Consider the following 9874-nt stretch of genomic DNA (forward strand, 5'->3'; position numbering starts at 1 on the left):
TCCCAAATAAAATAATCTCTGATTTATCTTTACCCAACTGCAGAATATTTAGTCCCATCTGGTTAGTGTGATGTACTCAAGGCAATTACAAAGTCAGTCAAGGAGACCACAGTTCTTTGGAGAGGGGATCAAGCAGAGCTGAGCATCGTTGGTTTCGATGTGGTAAGACATCTCGTAGTCTCACGGTTTTAATTCAAAAGGAAACTAGTGCCAACCAAACAAGAGCAGCCTAATCACAAAACTCTGCAGGATGCCACAGATCGCTGGAGCTTTCTTGCAACACTTGCTGTGAACGGTGCTTAAATTTGCAGTCTTTTAAAACAATTCTTGAAACACTAAGCAAGTTCCCAAAACCAGTAACAAAAAAAATTGCTTCAGCTGCTTTAGTTGATCTTTGTTACCTCTGAGGAACAAACCACTCTGAACATGCTTTCTTCTTCCAGCCTGCAAAGCACAGCAGGAACCTTCATCAACGACAGAGAGCAGACAATCTCGCTCGTCGCTCACCACCCGATTGACGCTCAGAAGAAAACATCTTAACTCGTCATCGTGCTTAGAGAGACGTTACACTTTCAGATCAAACTTCCAAGTCAGAAACTATAGAAATGATCCCTGAAAGCATAGTCTTAACCTCCAAGCTCTAAAGTCAGGAATCTTCCATCCACACACAGGGATTCACCCCGATGGTGAGCAAGGAAGCCAAGTGGCGTGACTGATGTGAGAGGGACAGGAAACCTGAAATTCTCTGGTGTGTGGAGCTGGAGGCTCCTGGCTAATGCTAGTGCAATTAGCCTGCTACAGGTGAACCCCACCCTGGGACAGGCTGCTTCAGTAACAGATGCTCAAATAACACCCGTTTAGAGGATAAAGAATCTGAGAGCGTGCCAAGAGACTGGAGCTGGAGTGACGGACCAAATCCAACCTTTTGTGGTGGGTGGTGTGTATGTAGCTAATAGCCTCTTAGCTGTTAGACACTCGTTTGTGTACTTTTCTCCAGTATTACCTGGTTCTCACGTAGCAGCACAACAGACGGAAAAAGAAAACGCAACCGTTCTCACGAGTCCGGACTAGCGCGGTACGGCCTTGAGAACCGTTCGGCTCAGTGGAAAAACATTTGGACGGTGGAAAAGAGACCCTGTAGACCACTAAAACCACATTAAACTCTATGCTGTAACAAATTGGCAGCCAGTATAAGGACTTAAGGATGGGGGTTGCATTCTTTCACTCCTAGTGAGAACTCTGCAAGCTGCATTTTCAGTCATCTGAAGCTCTAGGATTGTCTGTTTTGGTCAAGTCAGGAGACCGTTACAGTAATCCGTCCTGCTGGAAATAAAGGTGTGAGATGATATAACCAGAAAACCTCTGATCTTGATGTTCTTAAGGCCATAACCAGCTGATGTAGTAACTGCTTTGACATGCCTTCTAAACCTAGGTTCAGAGTCCGGTAGTACACCAAAGTTACGTACCAGTTCTTTTGATATTAGGGCTTGCCAATCCATACAGGCAGCTAGTCTGTGCCTAAATTGCTATTCCCAAATAAAATAATCTCTGATTTATCTTTACCCAACTGCAGAATATTTAGTCCCATCTGGTTAGTGTGATGTACTCAAGGCAATTACAAAGTCAGTCAAGGAGACCACAGTTCTTTGGAGAGAGGATCAAGCAGAGCTGAGCATCGTTGGTTTCGATGTGGTAAGACATCTCGTAGTCCCATGGTTTTAATTCAAAAGGAAACTAGTATCAACCAAAGAAGAGCAGCCTAATCACAAAACTCTGCAGGATGCCATAGGTCGCTGGAGCTTTCTTGCAACACTTGCTGTGAACAGTGCTTAAATTTGCAGGCTTTTAAAACAATTCTTGAAACACTAAGCAAGTTCCCAAAACCAGTAACAAAAAAAATTGCTTCAGCTGCTTTAGTTGATCTTTGTTACCTCTCAGGAACAAACCACTCTGAACATGCTTTCTTCTTCCAGACTGCAAAGCACAGCAGGAATGTTCATCAACGACAAAGAGCAGACAATCTCGCTCGTCACTCACCACCCGATTCACGCTCAGAAGAAAGCATCTTAACTCGTCATCGTGGTTAGAGAAACGTTACATTTTCAAATCAAACTTCCAAGTCAGAAACTATAGAAATGATCCCTGAAAGCATAGTCTTAACCTCCAAGCTCTAAAGTCAGGAATCTTCCATCCACACACAAGGATTCACCCCGATGGTGAGCAAGGAAGCCAAGTGGCATGACTGATGTGAGAGGGACAGGAAACCTGAAATTCTCTGGTGTGTGGAGGTGGAGGCTCCTGGCTAATGCTAGTGCAATTAGCCTGCTACAGGTGAACCCCTCCCTGGGACAGGCTGCTTCATTAACAGATGCTCAAATAACACCCGTTTAGAGGATAAAGAATCTGAGAGCGTGCCAAGAGACTGGAGCTGGAGTGACGGACCAAATCCAACCTTTTGTGGTGGGTGGTGTGTATGTAGCTAATAGCCTCTTAGCTGTTAGACACTCGTTTGTGTACTTTTCTCCAGTATTACCTGGTTCTCACGTAGCAGCACAACAGACGGAAAAAGAAAACGCAACCGGTCTCACGACTCCGGACTAGCGCGGTACGGCCCTGAGAACCGTTCGGCTCAGTGGAAAAACATTTGGACGATGGAAAAGAGACCCTGTAGACCACTAATACCACCATAAACTCTATGCTGTAACAAATTGGCAGCCAGTGTAAGGACTTAAGGATGGGGGTTGCATTCTTTCACTCCTAGTGAGAACTCTGCAAGCTGCATTTTCAGTCATCTGAAGCTCTAGGATTGTCTGTTTTGGTCAAGTCAGGAGACCGTTACAGTAATCCGTCCTGCTGGAAATAAAGGCGTGAGATGATATAACCAGAAAACCTCTGATCTTGATGTTCTTAAGGCCATAACCAGCTGATGTAGTAACTGCTTTGACATGCCTTCTAAACCTAGGTTCAGAGTCCGGTAGTACACCAAAGTTACGTACCAGTTCTTTTGATATTAGGGCTTGCCAATCCAGACAGGCAGCTAGTCTGTGCCTAAATTGCTATTCCCAAATAAAATAATCTCTGATTTATCTTTACCCAACTGCAGAATATTTAGTCCCATCTGGTTAGTGTGATGTACTCAAGGCAATTACAAAGTCAGTCAAGGAGACCACAGTTCTTTGGAGAGAGGATCAAGCAGAGCTGAGCATCGTTGGTTTAGATCAAATCAAATCAAATCAAATTTATTTATATAGCGCTTTTTACAACTGATGTTGTCACAAAGCAGCTTTACAAAAATGGGAATCACAGCACAGAGAATCAGACAAAACACTGAACATAATATACAGAATATACAGAATATACAGAACCCCCGTGAGCGCTGAGGCAAGGAAAAACTCCCTCAGAGCTGGAGGAGGAAGAAACCTCGGGAGGACCAAGACTCACATCTAAAGGGGGGACCATCCTACCACTGGTCAGACAACTTATAAGTTAAACATTGAAAAGTCAATTTTACATCCACGCAGTTCTAATATATTCAGGTGTGTATAATCAACAGTGGAAACAATTAGAGTTCATATAGATTTGGATGTGATCTGTAGTGGAGAAGCTGCGTTCCAGAAACTTCCATCAGTCTGGTCAATCAGGGGGACAGGGGGACTTGAGGGTGGGACATCCATCAGTATTGGGCCGGACCGGTGGACAGTCAGTAACTCGGAGGAAGGAAAGATTTAGGAATTAGTTTAGACTGGATTTATGAAGAACAGAAAATGTAAAAAATTATCAGAGTGTGACTAATGACTCCGGCAGGTCTGAATATAACAGCCTAACTAAAGGGAGAGAGCCAGAAGGTAACATAGACACGGAGGCTCCCTGAGACACTGGCATTCACCCACTCCACCGTCCACAAACCTGAGTGACTGCATGTAGTGAGTGACAGCAGCACCAGCATCTCAGTTTACCCACAATTCACTATGTCCATGAACCCCTGGATCTGCAGCCTTATCTAAAGGGAATTAACATTAACTACCAAAAGCTAAACTAAACAAGTAAGTTTTTAGTCTAGACTTAAAGATTGAGACTGTGTCTGAGTCCCGAACATTATCGGGGAGATTATTCCAGAGTTGGGGCGCTTTATAAGAGAAAGCTCTTCCTCCTGCAGAGCTTCTCTGAATTTTGGGAACTACTAGGAAGCCAGCACCCTGTGATCTAAGTAATCGTGATGGTTCATAATAGGAGATAAGGTCTCTCAGATACTCAGGAGCGAGCCCATGTAGGGCTTTATACGTTAACAGGAGAATTTTATAGTCTATGCGGAATTTGACTGGAAGCCAGTGAAGAGCTGATAGGACTGGACTAATATGGTCAAATTTTCTATTTTTAGTAAGGACCCTGGCTGCAGCATTTTGAACTAGCTGAAGTTTATTTAAGTTACTGCTAGAACATCCTGACAGTAGCGCATTACAGTAGTCTAGCCTTGACGTAATGAAGGCATGTACTAATTTTTCTGCGTCATGTAAGGATAAAGCATTTCTTAGCTTGGCGATGTTACGGAGATGTAGAAAAGCTGTTTTAGTAACATTAGATATGTGCTTATCAAATGCTAGATCTGAATCTATGATAACGCCAAGATTTTTAGCTGTTGAACCAGGTGTGACTGAGAAGTCGGCCAGATTCAACATTAGGTGTGATAATTTATTTCTAGCAGCTTTAGGGCCTAATAGAAGAACTTCTGTTTTATCACTATTTAATAGAAGAAAGTTGTGTGACATCCATGATTTCACATCTTTTACGCAATCCTCCATTTTCTTTATTCTCTGTTTGTCATCAGGTTTGGCTGATATGAAGAGCTGCGTGTCGTCTGCATAACAATGAAAATTAACATTATGTTTTCTAATAACTTTGCCCAGGGGGAGCATGTATAACGTAAATAATAACGGTCCTAAGATAGAGCCTTGTGGAACTCCATATCTAACCTTTGTATAATTGGAGGGTATATTATTTACCCTCACAAACTGAAAACGATCGGTCAAGTATGATTTGAACCACGATAAGGCAGTTCCAGTTATACCGACCATTTTCTCTAATCTTTCTAGGAGGATATTATGATCTATTGTATCAAAAGCTGCGCTCAGATCAAGAAGTACCAGTAAAGAAACGCAGCCTTGGTCAGCGGCAAGAAGCAGATCATTTGTTATCTTAACTAGAGCTGTCTCAGTGCTATGATGAGGCCTAAATCCAGATTGGAATTTTTCATAGATCTGGTTTCTTTGCAGATAAGAGCCAAGTTGTTGGGCCACGGCCTTTTCTAAAATCTTAGAAATAAATGGTAAATTTGAAATAGGTCTATAGTTAGATAGTACACTAGGATCAAGATTTGGTTTCTTGATCAAAGGTTTAATTACTGCTAGTTTAAAGACTTTGGGAACATGCCCCAGGTTTAATGATGAGTTTACTATTGTTAATAGTGGTTTAATTATGTCTGGTAATACCTGTTTTAATAGTTTTGTGGGAACTGCATCAAGTGTACAGGTTGTGCAGTTTGATGAGATAATTTTCTCCAGTTCTAACTGATGTAGTGGGTTAAAAACTTCCAACCTGACTTCGGTAGCTGGATTTTGTTCTATATCAGCCACACCAGATGACAGACAAGATGTGCTATTTATCTGTTGAATTTTGTCCCGAATATTTTCGATTTTATTATCAAAATAGTCCATAAAAGCATTGCTAGTGTGGATTGCTGGAATCTGAGGATCAGTACCTGCCTGATTTTTAGTCAGTTTAGAAATAACACTAAAGAGAACTCTAGGGTTGTTTTTATTAATCTCGATCTGAGAGGCCAGATACTCTGAGAGGGCTTTATTAATTTCTCTTCTATATTCAACAATACTGTCTTTCCAAGCAGAGTGGAATACTTCCAGTTTGGTTGATCGCCATTTTCGCTCAAAATTTCGTACTAATTGCTTTAAAGTACGAGTTTGGTCGTTATACCACGGCGCAAGTTTTTTCTGTCTCTCTTTTTTGTGTTTAAGTGGTGCTACACCATCTAAAGTAGACCGGAAGGTATTTTCTAAACAATCAGTTAGTTTGTCTAGATCTGCTGGGTTACCTGGAGAGTACACTATGGTTGATAAATCAGGAAGGTTATCAGTAAATTGTTGAGCGGTAAAGGGCGTTATTGAACGTTTCATAGAGTAGCTGGGGGATGTACGTATATTATGACTAAGATGAAGTTTAAAAGAAATAAGATAATGATCTGAGATTACTGAGGTTTGAGAAAGAATATCTAGGTTATCTATGCGAACACCCAGGGTCAAAACCAGATCCAGAGTATGATTACAGTAATGCATAGGTCCTGTTACATTTTGAGCAATACCAACTGAGTCTAGAATTGATGCAAAAGCCTTTTTTAATGAGTCATCAACTTTTTCAAAATGAATGTTGAAGTCTCCTACTATAATTACTTTATCACTACAAACTGCTAAATCTGCAGCGAAATCACTAAATTCTTTTAAAAATTCTACATAGGGTCCTGGTGGTCTGTAAATATTAATTAAAGAAAATGCATTCTGTTTTGTAATTGGATTAATTATATTGATGTAAAGAAGCTCAAAAGAAGTGAAATTATCATAGTGTTTCTGATTGACAGCTAGGGAATTTCTAAAAATTATGCAGACCCCGCCTCCTCTACCGGACGATCTGGGGTTGTGTATATAATTATAGCCTGCAGGGGTGGCTTCGTTTAATGCTAAATATTCATCGGGTCTAATCCAGGTTTCAGTGAGGCACAACACATCAAATTTCTGATCAGTTATGATTTCATTCACTATTACTGCTTTTGAATTTAGAGATCTTATGTTAAGTAAACCAATCTTTAGTTTTGAAGTGCTAGTGCTACAGTCTGGATATGATTGTTTAATATACGTTAGGTTATTTAGATTTACTGTTTGAGTTTTTTGACATTTATGTTTGACTCGGGGGACAGACACAGTCTGAATACATTGGTATCTAGGTAACGTCTCTTTGCAGCTCACAGACGGTCGGTTAAGCCTCTCTGTCTGCGGCCTGGTCCCGGCTCCGGTTTGTCAGCAGCTTCTAAGGCTACTGCTACTCTGCCGACTAACTAAGAGACTATGTGCTATGCTGCACGAAAGTAAGGCAGCACCATCCCGCGTGGGGTGGACACCATCCCTACCTAAAAGACCAGGCTTGCCCTCAAACATTAGCCAGTTGTCTTTAAAGCCCACATGATTGTCCGTACACCACTTGGACATCCAGCGGTTCAGCGAAGAAAGCCTGCTGTAAGCTTCATCGCCACGCCTCATTGGGATGGGGCCAGAACAGATTACCTCCTCGGACAGCGTCTGGGCCTGTTTAACCACCTCTTTAATATTCGCCTTAGTTACTTCAGACTGCCGCAGACGAATATCATTGGCCCCTACATGAATAACTACCCTCGAATATCTCCTATTTGCTAACAGCCTAAGGTTGCCACTAATGTCCGGTGCTCTGGCTCCCGGTAAGCAGATAACTCTAGCCGCTGGTGCCCCTAAAGGAGTAGCTAATTTCACGTGCCGGACGATAGAATCTCCTATCACCAGAGTACCTTTAACAGGCTCCTCAGCGGGTGCTTCACTGAGCGGGGCAAACCTGTTTGACACGTGAACTGGGGGAGCATGGTGTACAGGTGGGCTGGCTGTGGCCTTTGCAGTAGCATTAGCCTTAGCCTTTCGACTATGCCGCCGAGACGTTACCCATTCGCCCTGCTGTGGGGGCTCTAAGGCCGGAGTCGAGGGGGTACTAGCTCTCCCTGGTGTACCCGGGGCTGCTAACAGTGACCCTTGCTGTCTATCCCTTATTAAACCCCGGATACGCAGCTCTAACTTGTCCACCTTCTCTACCAGGCAGTTAACTAGCTTGCACTTTGAACAAACACCACTATCATTATGACTATCGGTGGAGAAGGGGTCTAAACTAAACATGCCACACTCTGAACAAGAGAAAAACCCAGCAGTTGCCATGACAAAAAAGCACTCACCTTGTTTCAGTTGAAATTAGAAACTAACACAAACCAAACAGCAGCAGCAAACAGCTAATCCAGCAAACCACCAGCAACAGCAGCAAGACAGTAGCAGAGAGCAGACCAGAGTAGCAGACCAGAGTAGCAGCTCTTTTAGATGTGGTAAGACATCTCGTAGTCTCACGGTTTTAATTCAAAAGGAAACTAATATCAACCAAAGAAGAGAAGCCTAATCACAAAACTCTGCAGGATGCCACAGGTCGCTGGAGCTTTCTTGCAACACTTGCTGTGAACGGTGCTTAAATTTGCAGGCTTTTAAAACAATTCTTGAAACACTAAGCAAGTTCACAAAACCAGTAACAAAAAAATTGCTTCAGCTGCTTTAGTTGATCTTTGTTACCTCTCAGGAACAAACCACTCTGAACATGCTTTCTTTTTCCAGACTGCAAAACACAGCAGGAACGTTCATCAACGACAGAGAGCAGACAAACTCGCTCGTCACTCACCACCCGATTCACGCTCAGAAGAAAGCATCTTAACTCGTCATCGTGGTCAGAGAAACGTTACACTTTCAAATCAAACTTCCAAGTCAAAAACTATAGAAATGATCCCTGAAAGCATAGTCTTAACCTCCAAGCTCTAAAGTCAGGAATCTTCAATCCACACACAGGGATTCACCCCGATGGTGAGCAAGGAAGCCAAGTGGCGTGACTGATGTGAGTGGGACAGGAAACCTGAAATTCTCTGGTGTGTGGAGCTGGAGGCTCCTGGCTAATGCTAGTGCAATTAGCCTGCTACAGGTGAACCCCACCCTGGGACAGGCTGCTTCAGTAACAGATGCTCAAATAACACCCGTTTAGAGAATAAAGAATCTGAGAGCGTGCCAAGAGACTGGAGCTGGACTGACGGACCAAATCCAACCTTTTGTGGTGGGTGGTGTGTATGTAGCTAATAGCCTCTTAGCTGTTAGACACTCGTTTGTGTACTTTTCTCCAGTATTACCTGGTTCTCACGTAGCAGCACAACAGACGGAAAAAGAAAACGCAACCGGTCTCACGAGTCCGGACTAGCGCGGTACGGCCCTGAGAACCGTTCGGCTCAGTGGAAAAACATTTGGACGGTGGAAAAGAGACCCTGTAGACCACTAATACCACCTTAAACTCTATGCTGTAACAAATTGGCAGCCAGTGTAAGGACTTAAGGATGGGGGTTGCATTCTTTCACTCCTAGTGAGAACTCTGCAAGCTGCATTTTCAGTCATCTGAAGCTCTAGGATTGTCTGTTTTGGTCAAGTCAGGAGACCGTTACAGTAATCCGTCCTGCTGGAAATAAAGGCGTGAGATGATTTAACCTGAAATCCTCTGATCTTGATGTTCTTAAGGCCATAACCAGCTGATGTAGTAACTCCTTTGACATGCCTTCTAAATCTAGGGTCAGAGTCCGGTAGTACACCAAAGTTACGTACCAGTTCTTTTGATATTAGGGCTTGCCAGTCCAGACAGGCAGCTAGTCTGTGCCTAAATTGCTATTCCCAAATAAAATAATCTCTGATTTTTCTTTACCCAACTGCAGAATATTTAGTCCCATCTGGTTAGTGTGATGTACTCAAGGCAATTACAAAGTCAGTCAAGGAGACCACAGTTCTTTGGAGAAAGCATCAAGCAGATCGGTGTATCATCGGTTTAGTTGTAGTAAGACAATCTTATATGATTTTATTTCTTGGTCAGAAGAAAGCTTGTATGAATCAAATAAGGGCAGCCCAATAATGAATCTCTGCAGGACACTACAGGTCACTGGAGTTCTCTCATAACACTTGCTTTTTATTGTATGCAAATCTGAACTCTAAACTTAAAATACCTG

At 42.7% G+C, this 9874-nt stretch overlaps 3 non-coding genes across 3 annotated transcripts; all 3 read right to left on the reverse strand.

Moving 5' to 3' along the window:
* Positions 1-414: 414 nt before the first annotated feature.
* Positions 415-628, reverse strand: LOC119262165. Its single transcript, XR_005129474.1, has one exon. It is a non-coding gene; the product is annotated as a small nucleolar RNA U3 (small nucleolar RNA).
* Positions 629-1944: 1316 nt separating this feature from the next.
* LOC119262152 lies at positions 1945-2158 on the reverse strand. The gene has a single exon (XR_005129462.1). It is a non-coding gene; the product is annotated as a small nucleolar RNA U3 (small nucleolar RNA).
* Positions 2159-8427: 6269 nt separating this feature from the next.
* On the reverse strand, positions 8428-8641 carry LOC119262158. The gene has a single exon (XR_005129468.1). It is a non-coding gene; the product is annotated as a small nucleolar RNA U3 (small nucleolar RNA).
* Positions 8642-9874: the final 1233 nt, after the last annotated feature.

The sequence above is a fragment of the Pygocentrus nattereri genome, chromosome 22, assembly GCF_015220715.1.
Source record: "Pygocentrus nattereri isolate fPygNat1 chromosome 22, fPygNat1.pri, whole genome shotgun sequence".
Lineage (NCBI taxonomy): Eukaryota > Metazoa > Chordata > Actinopteri > Characiformes > Serrasalmidae > Pygocentrus > Pygocentrus nattereri.